The sequence below is a fragment of the Panicum virgatum genome, chromosome 5N (assembly GCF_016808335.1).
Source record: "Panicum virgatum strain AP13 chromosome 5N, P.virgatum_v5, whole genome shotgun sequence".
In the NCBI taxonomy this organism is placed as follows: domain Eukaryota; kingdom Viridiplantae; phylum Streptophyta; class Magnoliopsida; order Poales; family Poaceae; genus Panicum; species Panicum virgatum.
In genome coordinates, this window is record NC_053149.1 from 25,923,190 (window position 1) to 25,943,666 (window position 20,477).

Consider the following 20,477-nt stretch of genomic DNA (forward strand, 5'->3'; position numbering starts at 1 on the left):
ATACTCTATAAATGATTGCCCAAGGAGATGTAAGGAAAATATTTTACAACTCTTTAGTGAATTAAATTAAGTTTGTTACCGTCACCACAACTCACACATATGCATTCGTGTAGATTTGACTACTCTCGCCGACGGTACGTACGAGCTGGTGCCGGAGTCCGAGAATGAGCAGCGTGAAGCTCAAGTTAACCTAACTGAAATCACTGAAGACCTGAACCAGAGTTCAGAAGAGCCCAAGGCTAGCTCCGCTCAGGAAGGCAAGCCCCGGAGCATGTCCTACTTATTTTAAATTTATGCAACTGTTTATATCCCTATTTTATTTGTGCATCTAAGTTGTAGGAATTGTTTGGAACCTTAGTTGCATGATCCTAGGTACCTATGCTTGAACACTAGTATGTGTAGGTCGCTAGTTGGCTATGCTAATAGTTCGGTAGAAGTCGAGTGATTTCCTGTCACTCGCGAGCTCATAGGAGTTGAATGCTTACTACACACTGCAATATAAAGTTTACGGGCGGGGTTGTTGTACTTGTGATACCCCGTCGGTTTAGTGAAAATGGATAAGGCCGCGGTGTGTGGTAGTGGTGGTTAAGCGTTTGAACGTACTAACCACATGCCGAGAATATGGTAATCGGTAAGCTTAAGTACCTGATGGAACCGGCCGTGGAACATACTCCCCACTGTCTGGTCTTTGGTCTCGCACGGGTGCAGGGCACCCTAGGGCGGTGGGCCTGTTTCATGCCCGGGGAAAAAGGGGAAAAGTCGCATGGGTGATTGCATTCCCCATGCGTGTGTTTAGGTCTGCCTGGCCAGGTTAACAAATTTGATTCGAATCATCCGTCTCTCACGGATATTGAGACTACTTAACCATTTTGCCACATAGAGTAAGAAGTGGAATAATGATGATGAGAAATATGGTTGAATGATGAAAAATAATTGTTTTTCACCATGTATGCTATTGGATAGATGCTAATGTAGAATGGTTAATCAAACTAGAACTTGAAAGCTAAAATCGGAAAGTAAGGACTTACTCTTTATTGCTTTTCGACAAAAACAAACCCCTCAAGCCAAAAGCCTTGCATGTCTATTTAGAGGGTTAAATATATCCTAGTCGGGTAAGCCTTGCTGAGTATTAGAATACTCAGCCTTGTTTGTGGCTCAACTTTGTTTTCAGGTGATATGTTTGAAGATCAGATAGCTAGTTTGACCTGGCCGTGTGTTTTACCTCCTGGTTGGTCGGTGGAATGGGATACGACTCCGGCTAACGATGACAATGCGGAGTGATGTCATGTACGGGCTTCATCATGACATCTTATATCGTCGTTTAGTACTCACTTTATTTCAGCTGCAGTGAACTCTGAACTACTTTCAATTTGAACTTCAAGTACCTTTCGGAGATTTCGAACTTGGTTTGTAATAATTAAGTTAAGACTCTGTAATGTAATGTATCTGTGAAATGTTGTACTCTTTGGACTCACCTTCGTGTGGGTTGCATGTAAGCTTTGGGTTCGATCGACGCTCAGGTGGATTCTTCGGGACTTTACCCGACAGCCCTGCCGGATGACTCCGTTTGAAGTGCGTGTTAGCCGGGATTACCTTTAAGGTGATGGTTAGCGCACTTGAGCCGGATTAATTTGGGTGGTACTGCCACAGCTGGTATCAGAGCCGAACAAAGCGCACACCCGAGAGTGCGACTGGATTTCAAAAGTTTTCCTTAAAACTTAGCCCCACAATCGCGTTTGGAAAATACGTTGGTTCGTTAAGGATCGTGTATAGTACGTAAAGCCCTAGGGAAAATTATGGGAGTACTAGGTGGCTATCTAACTTATGGTTTATTTATGACTGACTTCTAGCACATTTCTTTCTGTACTTTAAATTCAGTACTTTACATTATACATTATGTAACGACGCACCTACGCTAAGGTAAGACGGTAAGGATCCTCAGTCAACTGAGAGAGTTTGACCTTCCCGTCGGTGATGCGAGCCGAACACTGCCCTCAAGCAGTGACTTACTTGAGGTGCTGCCAATATACCAACTATTAGTTGGCTATATTGGGAGTAAAGTATACTCAGTTAGCTGAAGGAGTCTGACCTTCCCGTCGGTGATACGAACCGAATGCTGCGCTCAAGCAGTGGCCTACTTGAGCTGCTGCCAATATACCGACCATCAGTCGATTATATTGGGAGTAAAAGAAACCATAAATACGTCACCTCGGTAGCGTATGCGCGCTGTCCATGCAGTGTTGGACGCATGGATGCCGCTTCTATAGTGAGCGGTAATGTATGGGGACGCTTTCATGTGTGCTGGCATGAAAGGTTCAATGAATATATATCTGTCAATTTTCTGCATGTACAATAACCGCGATTACGTAAGTTAAGAACGGTTAGAAGTCGGCTAGAAATATGTATATAGGGAGAGACGTAAATTGTGCCATGCCACCGGTGCTAACCCCGTAAGTCCAAAGCTATTTGGCAATTGCTTTCCTTGGGAGGACGATTAGGTCGTGCATGCATCATGCTCATGAAATTGAAAGCCAATGAAAATAGATGTGGGTTAGTCGGGAATGTTAAGGTTTGCACGTGAGCACGGTTCATCTTCTCTCGATTAAGGTCTATCTAGAAATCTGTCATTTTCTGCTAAATCCTGGAAGATGAATTTATTTGACATAGTAGATGACTTTATCTGTAGAAGTTCCAGTGGATAATTTTGCTCCAAAACTTGTCTACTAGCTTCTGTTTAAATTTGAGAATTTTTCGACTAGTATACAGTGGGGTACACTAGAAACTTTGACACCCTGTTTTTCTGTCAGCTTTGAGCACCTGGGTTGCACGAATTTTTAGGCCTTACTAGATATGTTTTCTGCAGATGTGTTCAAAACAAAACTTGTGCCAAATTTACTCACCGAGCTTCTGTAAAAATTTGGTAATTTTAGGCTTAGTATTTTGTCCTCAGAATTCATTTTACTAGCTCTCTGGTCCCTGAAAATTCTGGGCAGACAGCAGAGGAAAACTATAAGGATAACACCTTCTTAGGCTCTGATCTAGCTCTTGAGTTGACTAGAAAAGTTGTGTCTAAGAACCTTAGGAATGTTCCTGTAAATTTTGAGAATTTTTAGAGCTCTGTGCTTCCAGTTATACTCGTTTTCGTGCACTACCCAAAATCTGTTTTGACCATCACTCACTTGTGCACATCTTTTGTACAGATGGCTGCCCCTGCTCTCCTGGTGTTTGATGAGGATGGGTGTGCACACTCCGAGTGCACACACTGGCAGGGTTTTCCCTCCATTCTTTGGGAAGTGATGCGCGATGCCGGATATCCCAGTACCCCCGCGCTATGTGGGCGAGGAGTTCCATGAGATGGGAGTTGCGCGCTGTCGCGTGCGCATGACTCATACTCCCCACCCTTTTCCCGCTCACTGGGCTTCCTTGGAGCTGGAGGTAGTTGGACACCGTCTGGTTGACACTTGGGAAATTGCAGCCATGACAGCGCTCAACAAGTTTTGCGAAAAGAATTATGCAGCTGTCACCCTAGCCCCTATTGGCCTCTTCCCAGCAGAGCAGCCCAATGACCCTAACTGGCTTAGTCGGGTCGGACACACGGGGTACCTTCAGCAGAACAGCGCTGCAGAGACTATCTCCATGTCAGTGAAGTGCATGAATGCACTCTACCGCTTGCAGACCTTACAGGCCAAAGCCATGGCCCAAATCATTGCTTCTGCACGGACCAGCCATGAGATAGTGATTGCTAAGAACGAGCCGATCAGGGATCTTGATGCCCATGTTGGCCAACTTGAGGGTCTAATTGAGGAGCTTGATGTTCTCTTGGACGGGAGGGACACTGACTTTGCACTTCTGGAGCAGCAGTTCACCGCCCAACAGGTTCAGCTGAATGATGCCTTGGATCACATTGAGATGTTGGAGGCTCAGCAGGCCCAGCCTGAGGCCATGGAGGAGGAGCCCCAGGAGGTTCAGGGTATCTCAGGACTTGACACTACGTCTGGAGTGCCCCTGCCACCAGTTCCGGGAGCTCACTCACCAGTGAGGAGCGAGTCTTCAGTCAACAACCTGGATGACTTTTAGATGACGTCTTAAGTAGTCTTTCGCGCATACTCCTCTATAGGGTAGCCTAACTTTTGGACAGTGATGTAATAGGCTAACTAAGAGTTGAGTACCTTGCTTTTGTAATGAGTGCCACTCACGTGTAAAAGTACCTTAATCGCTTAGGCCTTGGCTAAGAACTTGATGGATGGTTGTAATGGTTTGCTTGCAGTTGAATCTATCACTGCAAAAACTTGTCTAAATTTTTATCCATGTTTCCTTGCATTTCTGGGCTGTGTGTTGAATACCAAAGTTGTTGTTAATTTCATGATCTAGGTGCTCACAAAAATTTCAGCATCATTAGACTTGTGTGCCAAAAGTTATGGCCCGAACAGTGTACCTCGGCCTGCTGAAAAGCAGACTGGACAGAGAGGCAGAAATTACATTTTTCTCCCACCTTAACTGCCGATTTACCTTTGGAGTTGAATACCAAAGTTGTAGTATGATAAATTATCTATCTGCTGTCAAAATTTGGGCGCATTTCGATGAACAGAGTGCAAGTTATGAAGTTTCTTGTAACGAACAGCGTTGCTGTCCCTATTGTTATCGTGCTCATTCCAGTTCTACTTTTCCGCGCTTACCCTTCGGTACTTTGGGGAAGTCATATATCACCATACTAATGAGAGAATTTGCCGTTCCAGATGGTGGGAGCGACACGTGGCAACCCTGAGGGTTTCGGGAACGCGAATGGTAGCGGATCGCAGCAGCCGCCACCACCGCCACCCAACTTCGCGGAAAATTTGGCCGCCCAAACCGAGTTACTCCGTCAACTCGTCCAGGGACAGCAACAACAGCAACAGTAGCGGGGTGGACCCAATGTTCATCAACCTCAAGCTGCTAGTTACCTGGAATTCTTGGCAACTCAGCCCCCTCTGTTCAACAAGACAGAAGAGCCACTGGATGCGGATGCTTGGATTCGCACAATCGAGTCCAAGTTTTCACTACTTCTGGCGCCATGCTCAGAGCAAAACAAAGCTCGCTTTGCCGCGCAACAGCTTTGCGGTTCGGCACGTCTTTGGTGGGATAACTACCTTGGCATGCTCCCAGCTGATCACCTTGTCACTTGGGATGAATTCAAGACCGCATTCAAAGGTCACCATATTCCAGAAGGACTCATGGAAAGGAAGCTGAATGAGTTCCTGGCTCTTACTCAAGGGACACGTACAGTTCTCCAATATGCCCAAGCTTTCAACAATCTCAGTCAGTACGCAAGCTATCATGCTGACACAGATGCTAAGAAGAGTGACAGTTTTTGTGGCAGAACCACCTGAATTATCCCGGCTCAAGTGCGCAGGCCATCACCATAAAAAGGCAACACCAGCTCAAACGCACTTCAAACGGAATAATTCTTGGTCTGTCGTGTAACGTCCCGATACAACCACCGGTTCTCGGATCGAACAAGCATACCCCGCACGAAGGCGAGTCCAGAGATATTACAACCACAATTTTACATCACAGGCATAAAAGTTATTACAAACCAGTTCTAAAGCATTATTACAAGACCAACCTTAGTAAAACAGTTATACAAGCCATAACTTAAGTTCAGAGTTTAGACAGCGGAAGATAAAACACGACGGCTACAACACGTCGCAAAAGGATACCAGGCTAGCCCAAGCATGGTATCACTCGTCATAGTCATTGCCGGTCGCAGACGTATCCCACTCTACGGACCAGCCAGGAGGCAACGAGCAAGGATAGGTCAAGCTAGCGATTTGCTCCTCAAAACTCATACCTGAAAAGGTTTTCAACAGCAAAGCTGAGTATTCTAATACTCAGCAAGACTTAACCGTCAACGGGTATAAGTAGCCCACTATAGCTAGACTATGCAAGGTTTGTGAGGCTCCGGTTTTCCTTTTTGTTGAAAAGCAATAAAGAGTAGGTCCTTACTTTCAAGTTTTAGCTTTCAAGATTCTAGTTGATTAACCATTCTAGGTAAGCAACTACTATCCAATCATGGTAGAAAACTAAGAAAACATCAAGATTGATAAATAATATTGTTGCTCTTATTACTCTGTGTGGCAAAGGGATCAAGCAGTCTCATTTCATCGTGAGAGGTGGACGATTCTGAACTGAAATTCAACCTGGCCAGGCAAACCTAACACACATGTCTGGAACACCGTCGGGTCATTCCCAAACAACCGTTGACCTTTCTTTTCGGCTTGTGGATAGTGCCACTCTCCCCGACTACAGGGCTCCAAGGTCCACCCTTCTACGAGGTCCACCCTTGTCCCTTGAAGTCGCAGTGTTGCGCAACATAAAAATAAACCTATCCCTAAGAGAGAGTGGGAGGTATATCCACTCCCCGGTCCAATCGGCTACTAGGCTTGCCGCGTACCATATTTACGGCATGTGGCTAGTACTTTCAAAAACTTAACCACCGCTACCACACACCGCAACCTTAGCAAGTTCATCAACACAGACGGGGTCTCTCATAAGGTCATGATATCGAACACAACCCCGTCCGTCGTCCTTATATTGATAACAGAAAGTAAACAAGCAGTTCCTATAAAACTCGCGAGTGACAGGCAATCACTCGACTTTTACCGGTCCTATAAGCTTAGCAAGTAGTCGAACTCAGGTCTAGTGTTCAGTACATAGGTTCCTAGGATCATGCATCTAGGGTTTCAATTCAAATCCTAAGAACTGTAAATGCACAAGTAAATAAAACAATAAGTGATAATAATTTGAAATATAGGTTATGTCCGGGGCTTGCCTTCTCGGTAGTCACTAACTATTCCAGCTCTAGCCTCTTCCGAACTTTGGTTCGGGGCTTCAGTTAGTACGGCGGTGTTCACTTGAGCTTCAAGATCACCTCCGTCAGACTCCGGAATTAGCTCGTACGTCCCGTCTGACAAAGTAGTCGTATCTATATGTAATGCAAGAATAACATTATAAACACACATGGGCAATTGTTTATAGAGTAGTTAAATAACCAATCTAACTACACAAGGCATCATGATCAACAGCACAAATGAAGTTTACTAACTTCATAAACAAGTGGGGGTGATTTCCTATAACAAATAAGTCATGGTTTGCTAATAAATTAACAACTCAGAGCATAAACAGAAATAAATTTAGCAAAAATTACCCTAAACAGAACATAAGCAGATTAAGCTACCCTGTAAAAATCATGCCAAGACATGTAGCCATTTAATCACAACAATTAATTCATTCAGACAACACCTAGAAAAAGCTTGAATTATACAGGTCAAACTAGAGCAAAGTAGAAGCTCAAAATTTAACAGGAGGTTTACACAGAAATGAACTAGCAACTATGAATTTTTCATGATTTTATCTACATAGAAATAATTATGAGAAAATAAACAAAACAGAACAACAGATTAGCAAGATTCATTTTTAGATCCTGTTCTAATCATGAACTGATGCTCAAACTTCATGGACAAGCTACGATACTCAAGATGAACATGCAGAAATATTTTCATGATTTATTACGAACAGAAACTATTTACCATAAATAAAGTCTACTAAACAAGCATTAAATCAAATAAAAAGCTACACATGAGAACTGATCACGAAATTTTTATAGAAACACTATATACATATGAGTAAATCACTATAAAAATTTCATTGCCAGATCGGGCTTCAAACAGTAGATAAGAAAAAGATAAAAACAACCAATATTTATGCACTAGTAACACAAATCAAATTCTACAGCAAAAACTTTCAACTAACACCTACCATATTATGGTTCTACTGCATAGATATCTTCAAGAGGATTCCAAAACATCCAGATTTGATATTTTATAAATTTTCTACGAATTGATATTGAATTTCAAAGTTCACTGAAAATCATCACAAGGAAGTCCCTAGAGCACTATTCATATGTGTCTTGAGCTATTCAAATAACACCCTGGAGTTTTGTTTCTTCCACCCCGAGGTCCCAGGGCCGGGTCAGAGAGGGGAGACGAGGGTTGACCGGCCGTTTCCCGGCGAGGGGCTCACCGGCGGCGAGGGTGGAGGGGCGTGAGAGCTTCACGGGTTCAAGGCACACCACAGGGTGGTCTTGGGGAGCGGAGAGGAGCTCGGAGGCGGCGGCTCGACGGAGCAGGGCGGGTCTGCGGCGGAGGCAAACGACGGCGGGGTAGCTCCGGTGAGGGTTGGGCGAGGGGAAGTGGCCTGGGAGCTGTGCGGGGTCGAGGCGGATCTAGTGGCGGGGTCAATTGAGGGCGGGGGAGTGAGTAGGAGGGGGTTCGACGGCGAGCAGCGGCGACAGAGCTCGGCTACGGTGGCGGAGCTCGAGGGCGAGGGGGTTCCAGTAGGATTTGGTCGACGGGAAGTAGCTTGTTAGCTGCGCGAGGATGAGGCGGAGCTGGTGGAGTGCTCAGCGTGGGCGGGGATGCTGCAGTGAAGCGGGTCGACGACGGCGTCAAGCTCGCCGGGGTTCTGTGGGTGGCGGCGGCGCGTTCTGGGGCGTGGGAGTACTGAGCAAGCGAAAGGGCGTTCGGAAAGGGACGCTGGGGTTTAAGTAGTGCCCGTGCGCACACGAAGAGAGGGCAGCGGCCTCTGCCTTGGACGGGCCACGGCGACGGCGAGGTGGCGACCATGCGGCGGCTCTGGGCGGCGTGGCAAGGCAAGGGGAGCTCCAGCGCGCAGCCAAGGGCGGTGGAGGAGCAGCAGCTCGACGCGTGGGCGCCAGCGCAACGCAGAACGTGGCCGGGCAGGCTCTCCCATGCGCCGGCGACGGCGCTGCACAGCGACGGCGGGGAAAAACAGAGCAGGGAGCTGGAGGTGGAAGAAAGGGCTGTTTTGCAATTTCCAAAAATTCCAGGGACCCCACTATAAAACAGCAATAACTTTTAAAATAGAGCTCAAATGAAAAAGTGCCCAGCATGAAAGTTGTGCAAAAATTTATTTGATCAAAGGATAGAGAGCTAAATTTGAAAACATAGAAGGGAATTTGAATTTAAAGGAAACTTGTCTTTTTCAATGAAATTTCACTTCAAACTTGGGCTGATTTGAAAAATTCCCTGCCATGTAATGATTACACCACATTTTGCAAAAACACCCTCCACAAAAGCTATAAATGCACACCCAATTCAAATATATCTACAGAAAGGACCTTGCATAAAATCATAATTACACATATAACCTTTTATAATTACAAAAAGATCCTTACTCAAACAATTAAGCACATGATGCATACAATCAATACACAATTACTGTGCAGACACCTAGGGTGTCACAGTTTTTGTAGAGGCTTAAATACCAAGCTCAAGGAACGTCTAAACCCCATTAAGGTCGACACATACAATGAGCTGGTTAATCTAGCACTCACTCAAGAAGACTGTATCATGGCTCACCATGTTGAGAAAAAGAGGAAAGCGCCAGCTGGACCCTCTAGTGCACAGCCACAGAGGTATCGCGTAGTGCAGAATGTTGCACCCCAAATTCCTTAGAAAGCCCCTCAGCCAGGGCGTTGGGTTATCAGGCTCCCACTGCAGCAGAGCGTTGCACGTTTCCCTGTTCCTCAGTTAACTGGCCCAAGGCCAACTGCTCCACCGCCAGCCCGTCCAAGTGAGGGAAATCGTTGCTTCAATTGTGGGAGCTCAACTCATTTCGCCCGGGAGTGCCCGCAACCCAAGCGACAAAACCAAGGCCAAGGCTCTAATCAGAACAACAAGAACAAGGGCAGAAGGCAGACTATTCAGGTCAGGCAAGGGCGCATCAATTTCACCACTCTTGCAGAACTTCCTGAGGGCGCACCAGTGATGACAGGTACATTTTCTATCCACAACAAGCCTGCAGTTATATTATTTGATTCTGGTGCATCACATAGCTTCATTGGTGCAAAATTTGGTGCAAAAGTGGGTTTGGATTTTATTCACACGAAAGGGTCATACATGATATCAACCCCAGGGGGTAAAATTGCTTCAAACCAAATAATACGACTTGTGCCAATCAAGATGGGTAGCCTAATCATCAACACTGACCTTACACTCCTACCACTTGAGGGTATAGATATCATCTTGGGGATGAACTGGATGACTCAGCATGGAGTTATAATAGATATTCCCGCCAGAGCTGTTGAACTAAATTCACCAAAATATGGAGCCACTACTCTCTATTTACCATTCCGAAAGTGTATCAATTCTTGTGCATTTGCCATGAGCGCATCCAAACTAGAAGAAATTCCTGTGGTATGCGAGTACACTGATGTTTTTCCGGATGACTTGCCAGGAATGCCACCAGATAGAGAGATCGAGTTCGTTATTGAACTACAGCCAGGCACTGCCCCTATCTCAAAGAGGCCATATAGAATGCCACCTAAGGAGTTGGCCGAGTTAAAAATTCAACTTCAAGAGCTTCTGGACAAAGGCTTCATTCGCCCTAGTGCATCACCTTGGGGTCGTCCAGCTCTCTTTGTAAAGAAAAAGGATGATAGTTTGAGGTTGTGTGTGGACTACCGACCTCTAAATGCGGTGACAATTAAAAACAAATATCCACTTCCCCGCATTGATGTTCTCTTCGATCAACTGGCTGGAGCTAGGATTTTCTCAAAGATTGATCTTCGCTCTGGCTATCATCAGATCAAGATTCGTCCATGTGATATTCCTAAAACCTCCTTCTCCACACGATATGGACTCTATGAATATTTAGTCATGTCTTTTGGTCTCACAAATGCACTTGCTTACTTCATGTATCTCATGAACTCGGTATTCATGCCTGAGCTTGACAAGTTCGTCGTGGTTTTCATTGATGACATCCTTATTTATTCCAAGAATGAGGAAGACCATGCTAAGCACCTGCGCATTGTTCTCCAACATCTTCGGGACCATCAGCTCTATGCTAAATTTTCCAAGTGTGAATTCTGGCTAGATAGTGTGAAATTCTTGGGCCACACTATTTCCAGCGAAGGCATAGCTGTGGATCCTAGCAAAGTGCAAGAGCTGATGGACTGGAAACCTCCTACCTCCGTTCATCAGATTCGCAGTTTTCTTGGTTTAGCTGGATATTATCGCCGATTTATTCCGGATTTCTCTATAATTGCTAAGCCAATGACTGAACTGTTGAAGAAAGGAGTAAAATTTTTGTGGGATGAAAAATGTGAAAAGGCTTTCCACACCCTAAGGGAGCAGTTGACTGCAGCACCTGTCTTAGCTCAACCTGATAATACCAAATCCTTTGACGTGTATTGTGACGCGTCGGGTACTGGTCTTGGTTGTGTGCTCATGCAAGACAATAAAGTTATTGCTTATGCATCACGAGCTCTTCGCCCCCATGAGCAGAATTATCCTACTCATGACCTCGAGTTAGCAGCTGTTATTCCTGCCTTAAAGATATGGAGGCATTATCTTATGGGTACTCATTGCAATATCTACACCGATCACAAAAGTCTCAAATATATCTTTACTCAAGCTGACCTAAATATGAGACAAAGACGGTGGCTAGAATTAATCAAAGATTATGATCTTGAGGTGCACTATCACCCAGGCAAGGCTAATGTTGTAGCAGATGCACTAAGTCGCAAAGCTCATTGCCATTGCCTATCTGTGGAATCCTATTCTGAAACCCTCTGTCATGAGATGAGGAAGCTCCAGTTGGAAATGATTACCCAAGGCACTTTAAATCACATCTCGGTTGAACCAACTCTTCATGATCAAATCATTATGGCCCAATTACATGATAAAGGTGTGGGGATCATTAAACAAAAACTCTCTTAAGGAGAAAGGAAGTATAAGTGTTTTCGTCAAGACCATAACGGAGTCCTATGGTTTGAAAGTCGTTTAGTTGTTCCAAAAAATCATGAGCTTCGGAAGCAAATTCTCGACGAGGCACATCTTTCCAAATTTTCTATTCACCCGGGCAGTACCAAGATATACCAAGATCTTAGGCAAAATTTCTAGTGGACTAGGATGAAAAGGAAAATTGCTAAATATGTCTCGGAATGTGACACATGCCAGAGAGTAAAAGCCAGCCACTTGAGAGTAGCCGGTTTGCTTCAACCTCTGCCTATCCCATCGTGGAAATGGGAAGACATAAGTATGGACTTCATTGTTAGATTACCCAACACCTCCCAGAAGCACGATTCCATTTGGGTTATCGTGGATAGACTCACCAAGACGGCACATTTCATTCCGGTACATACTACTTACACTGCCAAGAAGTATGCTGAGATCTATCTCGATCGCATCGTTTGCTTGCATGGGCTACCCAAGACAATCATTTCTGATCGTGGAACACAGTTCGTTGCATGCTTTTGGGAACAGTTGCAAGCATCTCTTGGGACAAAATTGATCCGAAGCTCAGCTTATCACCCACAAACTGATGGACAAACTGAGAGGGTGAACCAAATACTGGAGGACATGTTAAGAGCTTGTGTCATTCATTATGACAAGAGTTGGGACAAATGTCTAGCTCTAGCGGAGTTCTCATACAACAATAGTTACCAAGAGAGTTTGAATATGGCACCATTTGAGGCCATATATGGTCGACGGTGTCGTACCCCTTTGAGCTGGTCGCAAGTCGGAGAACGAGTGGTATTCGGACCCGATCTCGTAACAGAGGCAGAAGAGAAAGTGAGGGTAATACAAGAGAATCTAAAGGCCGCCCTGTCTAGGCAAAAGAGTTATTTTGATAAAAGGAGAGACCCTTTGCAATTTGAAGTGGGTGATCATGTCTATCTTCAAGTCTCGCCAACCAAGGGTGTGCAGAGATTCGGAGTAAAGGGCAAATTAGCTCCCCGATATGTTGGCCCTTATGAAATCACGGAGATTTGTGGACCCGTGGCCTATAGAGTGCGACTTCCTTCTCGACTTGCAGCAGTACATGATATTTTCCATGTTTCTCAACTCAAGAAATGTGTTCGAGTCCACACCGAGATCATTGAACAAACAGAAATATTGGTAGAACCAGATCTCTCTTATGTCGAGTATCCTATCAAGGTTCTTGATCAAAAGGAGAGGGTCACTCGAAGAAAAGCAGTTAAAATGTACAAGATTCAATGGAGTCACCATACTGAAGAGGAAGCTACCTGGGAAACTGAAAGCTACCTAAACCAAGATTTCCCCAGTTTTCTGAATCCAACTGGAGGTACACCTCTTTTCTCCACTTAGCTTGCTTATCTGAATCTCGGGACGAGATTCTTTTAAGGGGGGTAGGCTGTGACACCTCCGGTGATTATCACTGTTTAAAACTGCAATTAATGGGAAATGACGGGTTAAACCCCCCCCCCCCCAAATTTTCAAATTTCTTAAATGTCAGAAATCCATTTAATTAAACCAAAAAGTCAACTCTCACACCTTGTCTCAAATGAACTTTTGCCCAAAACGAAAGTTGTAGAGTTTGACAAGATAAACAACTTTCGTATTCAAAGTTTCTCAAGTTATAACATGAAATTTGGAGTTAACCCCAAAAAAACAGTGGGTTCATTAAACTTGAATTCAAATTTTAAACTTGCAAATCGTTGCTCAAATGAAGTTTTGCCTGAAAGGAAAGTTGTAGGAAATTGAATTTGGATCAACTTTCGTGTTCAAAATTTTTCGAGTTCCAATGGAAAATTTTGAGTTTGGATCAAGTCAAAATGTTGACTCTCTCTTTCTCTCTCCACTCTCTTTCTCTCTCCCCTCTCTCTCTCCCTCGCTCTCCCTGCCTCTCTACGCGCGCAAGCACTGGAGCGTGCACGCACGCCCGCTCGCTGCGCTGCTGCCGCGCCATCGCTGCGCCTGCTGCTTGGCTGCGCCGCTGACTCCCTCCCCGTTCGAGTACGCACGCTCGCCCGCTGACCCTCCCCTATCCCGTCGAGCCTGCCGCGCCCTGCCCGTTGACGAGCACGCCGCGACACCGTCGTGGCGCCCAAACGAGCCGGCCATGCCTGCCTGAGCCGCTGACCGTGGCCAACCTTCATTACCGCGCGCCACCGACGCCCCAAACCCCCTCGCTGCGCCCTGACCGCCATCAAGGCCGCTCGGCGAGCATGCCACCGCCAGGCCGCGCACGCGCCGAGCTCGCTCTTCTTCTACGCCCCCCCTTCCTGCCGAGCTCCCCCTCCCCATTTGCTTCGCCAAAGGGCGTTCCACCCTCCTGCTCTGCTCCCCTTCCCTCACCAAGCCGAGCCGCGCCACCCCTGTGCCAGAACGGCGCTGCCGCCCCGCCATTGCCGCCGCCGCTCGAGCTCACCATGGAGCCCCTACCTCCGATGCCCCTCGGTCCCAACTGAATCCCGGAACGGGACCTCCTCGCCACGGTGAAGCTCTACGGCCAGGCCTCGCCCATCCCCATCGCCGCCGGGCGCCGCCGTCGCGGATAGAGCCGCCGCCCGCCGCGGAACTCCCTGCTCCGCCCCTCCCCGACTCAAATCAACCCCCGGACTAGCTTCCTCGTGGCGCCGTGAAGCTCCCCAGCAGGTTGTCGCCCTCCCTCCCGCGCCGGAGCGCCGCCGCCGCAGCTTGCCACCACCGCCGGCCATGCTGCTCTGCCGCCGACCCCGCTCCCGTCCGCCCCCGACCTCAACAAGCCCACCTCCGAGTAGGTCTCGCCTCCCTCTTGCCGTTCCCCCACTTCCCTTCGCCGCCGGCGAGCTCCCTCGCCGGGAAACGCCGCCGCCGCCGCCTCCCCAGTTCCAGCTCCGGCCAGGGGCTGATGTGCGAGCCACCAAATCTTTGCAGGGGCCTAGATGCAAGTTTCCGTTTCCTTTTTCTTTTGTTTTGAAAAAACAGCAAACAAGTAAATTCGTTTAAAAATCGTAGAAAAATCAGAAAAATGCAAACTCAAATGTTCTGGAATACATGCAAGGAGGTCTACAACTTTTGTTACATGCACTTTTCTTTTTCTCAATACTTTTTGCTTTATTTTAAATGCAAAGAAAATATACCTTTTATTAGATCTCAAGTTACAAGCATGAGCTATTAGTCATTTTTGGTCAGTGGGTTACATGTTAGATGTATAACCTTGTGTAAAAGTTTCGTGGGCAGTTGACATGCCTAGCTGTTAGTTTATTTAAATCTTGGTGTATGCCTAGGATAGATAGTTTTATTTATCCAAGTTGTTATGACATGTTTAATGGGTTCAAACTTTTACAGTACTTGTATTTTCGTTCCCAGAGTTTACAAAAAAAGTTTGAGAATTTTTAGTTAAACTCAACTGGACCAAATGATTTTTGGTGAGGATAGATACATTAAATCATTAAAAATAGTTCTTGCACCTGAGAAATTCTAATAATTTTTCTAGGAGTTAACTTTGAGTATATAACCATGCTGGTAAAATATGAGGCTCTGAAATTTGATATATCAGTCTGTGGAATGTAGTTTTGATCCATGCAGCTATACATTGTGATATTTTTCATGCCTTGTGTAATGCTTAGTTAAATCTGAAATAATTGTTGTAGTCTTAACATGAGTTTAGGAGCACTCAGTAAAAATTTTAGCATCTTTACTTGTAGGATTTGTTCTGTATAAATGAATCTTAATCCTAGCAGTGGCTGTTTAATGAATTTTTAATAATTAATATGCTCAGTGAAAAGAGCTGAAAATTTTATGGCAGGTTTGTAATTAAGTTTTTACTCTCCATAAAAATTTCATCTTCATAAGCTATACACATCAGCTGTTTTAAATATTCCATGCTTGCACTTGAAAATAATTTTTCTAAAAATAACAAAACCCCCACTTGCTTAATAAGAAATAGTTAATCTAGATAATACTCTATAAATGATTGCCCAAGGAGATGTAAGGAAAATATTTTACAACTCTTTAGTGAATTAAATTAAGTTTGTTACCATCACCACAACTCACACATATGCATTCGTGTAGATTTGACTACTCTCGCCGACGGTACGTACGAGCTGGTGCCGGAGTCCGAGAGTGAGCAGCGTGAAGCTCAAGTTAACCTAACTGAAATCACTGAAGACCTGAACCAGAGTTCAGAAGAGCCCAAGGCTAGCTCCGCTCAGGAAGGCAAGCCCCGGAGCATGTCCTACCTATTTTAAATTTATGCAACTGTTTATATCCCTATTTTATTTGTGCATCTAAGTTGTAGGAATTGTTTAGAACCTTAGTTGCATGATCCTAGGTACCTATGCTTGAACACTAGTATGTGTAGGTCGCTAGTTGGCTATGCTAATAGTTCGGTAGAAGTCGAGTGATTTCCTGTCACTCGCGAGCTCATAGGAGTTGAATGCTTACTACACACTGCAATATAAGGTTTACGGGCGGGGTTGTTGTACTTGTGATACCCCGTCGGTTTAGTGAAAATGGATAAGGCCGCGGTGTGTGGTAGTGGTGGTTAAGCGTTTGAACGTACTAACCACATGCCGAGAATATGGTAATCGGTAAGCTTAAGTACCTGATGGAACCGGCCGTGGAACATACTCCCCACTATCTGGTCTTTGGTCATGCACAGGTGCAGGGCACCCTAGGGCGGTGGGCCTGTTTCATGCCCGGGGAAAAAGGGGAAAAGTCGCATGGGTGATTGCATTCCCCATGCGTGTGTTTAGGTCTGCCTGGCCAGGTTAACAATGATGATGAGAAATATGGTTGAATGATGAAAAATAATTGTTTTTCACCATGTATGTTATTGGATAGATGCTAATGTAGAATGGTTAATCAAACTAGGACTTGAAAGCTAAAATCGGAAAGTAAGGACTTACTCTTTATTGCTTTTCGACAAAAACAAACCCCTCAAGCCAAAAGCCTTGCATGTCTAGTTAGAGGGTTAAATATATCCTAGTCGTGTAAGCCTTGCTGAGTATTAGAATACTCAGCCTTGCTTGTGGCTCAACTTTGTTTTCAGGTGATACGTTTGAAGATCAGATAGCTAGTTTGACCTGGCCGTGTGTTTTACCTCCTGGTTGGTCGGTGGAATGGGATACGACTCCGGCTAATGATGACAATGTGGAGTGATGTCATGTACGGGCTTCATCATGACATCTTATATCGTCATTTAGTACTCACTTTATTTCAGCTGCAGTGAACTCTGAACTACTTTCAATTTGAACTTCAAGTACCTTTCGGAGATTTCGAACTTGGTTTGTAATAATTAAGTTAAGACTCTGTAATGTAATGTATCTGTGAAATATTGTACTCTCTGGACTCACCTTCGTGTGGGTTGCATGTAAGCTTTGGGTTCGATCGACGCTCAGGTGGATTCTTCGGGACTTTACCCAACAGCCCTGCTGGATTACTCCGTTTGAAGTGCGTGTTAGCCGGGATTACCTTTAAGGTGATGGTTAGCGCACTTGAGCCGGATTAATTTGGGCGGTACTGCCACAGGAGGTCAGCATCACTTTGCAAGATGTGGCGATGATTCTCGGGCTACCTTTAGAGGGCAATGCAGTGATCGGCATGATTCAGACTGATGGTTGGAGGGATATGGTGGAGGCACACATTGGGATTCGACCTCCAGAACCACCTAAGGGAGTCAAGGATAGGAAGACTTCAGGGGTTAGCTCGGCTTGGTTGAAGAAGAATTTCAACCATTGTCCTCAGGGAGCACCTCAGGAGGCTGTAGAGCGGTATGCTCGTGTGTGGTTGTGGCACCTGTTAGGGGGTTTCCTATTTCCTGATGGTTCTGGGAACACCATCTCATGGATGGTCCTTCCAATTCTGGGACAGTAGTGGGAGAACATCACTCAGTACAGCTGGGGGTCTGCAGGACTAGCTTGGCTTTACCAGCAGCTTTGTGACGCATGTCGGCGTGTAGGCAACGACTCGAACCTAGGACGTTGTGCATACCTCCTGCAAATCTGGATTTGGGAGCGGTTTCCAGTTGGCCAGCCATACCGTGGAGAACTAGAGGTAATTCTTGGCTTACAATTTAATTTTGAGTTTAGTGCACATTATTTGTTGTTCTTAACCCTAACTTTTCTCCGTTTGCAGCCATGGCCGCACCATGATCCTGAGTCAAGGCCCACCGTTGCTTACTGTTGGAAGAACATTGGAGCTGTCAGAGGGGATCCTTTGCGCCGCTACATGCGTTACATGGACGACCTAGACTGCCTCACACAAAATTAGGTACTAATCTGCATTCTGGGTTTTTAAATAAATACTTTAGCCCTCACAATATCTAATGCTTGCGTGTTACATAGATATTCTGGACACCGTACAGTTGAGACGAGCTAGAGGATTTGGGACTTAGTGACATTTGCAGAAGAGATGCAGAACTGTGGAGGACTTGTGTGCCTTTGATTTTCTACTTCGTAGTCGAGCTCCACTTACCGCACCGTGTTAAGAGGCAGTTCTCAAGATTGCAAGACTTCCCTCCGGAGGCTATTTCGACATCCCAGGCATTGCATCGGTATGTTGTATTTAATTCGAATTATATTTGTCCTACCAAATATGATGTCACTAATATACCGCTCCTATGTCAGAATTGACAAGAAGAAACGCTACACAGAGAATGATTGGCGTGTCAAACACGTAGTGCCTCTGGGGCAGTGGGAACAGAGGCAAAGGATGGATCCGGAAAGTGGGCCAGCACATAGGCACAACCATTACAAGGAATACCTTCGTTGGTTCCATTCAGTCACCAGAGTTTCAATCAAGCCGCCACGATCAACTGAGCCTATAGAAGATCATGCGGACACCGACGATGATGATGACATCATCGACGAGTACGATGACATCACTCGCGGTGGAGTGCAGCCCAAAAGGGGCCCTTTGCAGAACTACATGGTACATAATGCTATTTCAATGTTTTGGGTTCTAACAAATATATTCACAGTTTCAATTATGTTAGGACTAACTCAATCGTATCAGGCACAACAACTCGGGCGTCTCGCTAACGAGGTAGGCGTGGCAATGGCTCATGCAAGTGAAGGAGACAATGGAGGGGGCCACTTTAGGGCATTTGTCGAGGTAACCATCTTTTTGTTTAGTCATATTGTCACCATCTTTGTAATACTTTCTTATGTGTATTGTCTTACATTTTTCGGCTGAACACAGAGGGTCCGCCGGAGTTGCAGGCGGATGGCCGCGAAGCTTAATTGCATGGCTCGCCTTGACGAGGAGTTTGGTCCACAGGCACCTGGTGCAGGAGCTTCGAGTGCACGTGGCCCTAGTTCTACCACACGGACACCGATTCACTATAGTAACGTGACCACTACTACTCCTTTGCCTTCTGCTTCCAGAAGTCGGTCGTGGTCCACTTCGAGGACGGCGTCACGTGCAGGATCAAGGGGAAAAGCTATCCAATCACCCCCAATCCAGTAAAGAGTCTGACCAGGAAGAGAACTCAAAAGATGATGACCCAAGCTACCAGGTGCTCAGGATGTCACAGATGTTTGACGCTCCCCCAGCAACGCAGACCCAGGGTGAATCGAGCCAGGTCAGCATGATTAATTCAAATCATATAACTTAGACTCCATGATGCAGAAAACATTGCTCTTAAAGATTCCTTGGAACTTTAAATTATTGTTGCAGGCACCACAAGATGCTCCTCCGCCTCGCCGACAACGCCGCTCTCGTGACCACACTGACGTTGGTAGTGGGAACGTGCTCCCAACAGCGCCTGGATGGCAACGGCGCCGCAACGATCCTTTCAACCCTCCCGACCAGCGCCGCCGCCGGAGATGAAGCAATAGCTGCTCTATGTGCCTCGAGTTATTCTAAACATGTCAACTAGAACTTGTGATGAACTACTTGTGCTTGTAATGGATTATTTAAGTTTGTAATGGACTACTTATGCTTGTAATGGACTATTGACCTTGTGATGGACTACTGGTGCTTGTAATGGACTATTGACCTTGTGATGGACTCATGGTGCTTGTAATGGAATATTTGATCTTGTCATGAACTTCTGGTGCTTGTAAGGCACTACTAGTGCTTTTCCTACTAGTTGTGTTAATGGCTTCACATTTTGTGACTTCACAGCTATGGTTTCTGCTTTCTATTGTGAAAATTGTGTCATCGATTTCTGCATACTATACACTGGCCTAGAAGTAGCAAAGCAACAGCAGGGGAGGATGGAAGGGAGAAGGAAAGTAACAGCAATGTCTTGTCTCGTTTCTGGATGACACTTGTCACGCCACCCTGGCTGGCGTGACAAATCTGTGCAATCACGCCACCGGGACACAAATGCAGGCCTTTCTGGGCATCAACACAAGCTGGCATGGCAGAACGCCCATGACGCGCCATTCCTAGTGGCGCGACAATAAGGAACCGTCGCGCCACTAGGAATGGCGCGACAAAACCTTCCTGCCACGCCAACGGCCCACAAATGCAGTCGATTCTGGGCTGACCGATAGGTTGGCGCGGCAGAACTGTGCTGTCGCGCCAATGGTAGTGGCGCGACAGTACCTCCATGCATGCACAACACTCCTGCTGTGATTCTTGTGGTTTTCGTTTGGTTAAAATAGGGCGCCATTCTTTAAATTGTTACACTTTTTTTATTTTCCGTGCCAAATACATATATTGCACAGACGATGACCCAGC

At 45.8% G+C, this 20,477-nt stretch overlaps 2 long non-coding RNA genes across 2 annotated transcripts; both read left to right on the plus strand.

The window, feature by feature from the left end:
- The first annotated feature begins 17,586 nt into the window (after positions 1-17,586).
- On the plus strand, positions 17,587-18,176 carry LOC120676243. The gene is made up of 3 exons (XR_005675733.1): positions 17,587-17,843; positions 17,925-18,059; positions 18,134-18,176. It is a non-coding gene; the product is annotated as an uncharacterized LOC120676243 (long non-coding RNA).
- Positions 18,177-18,203: 27 nt separating this feature from the next.
- On the plus strand, positions 18,204-19,839 carry LOC120675945. The gene is made up of 5 exons (XR_005675543.1): positions 18,204-18,342; positions 18,416-18,719; positions 18,804-18,902; positions 18,990-19,371; positions 19,467-19,839. It is a non-coding gene; the product is annotated as an uncharacterized LOC120675945 (long non-coding RNA).
- The last annotated feature ends 638 nt before the right edge of the window (positions 19,840-20,477 follow it).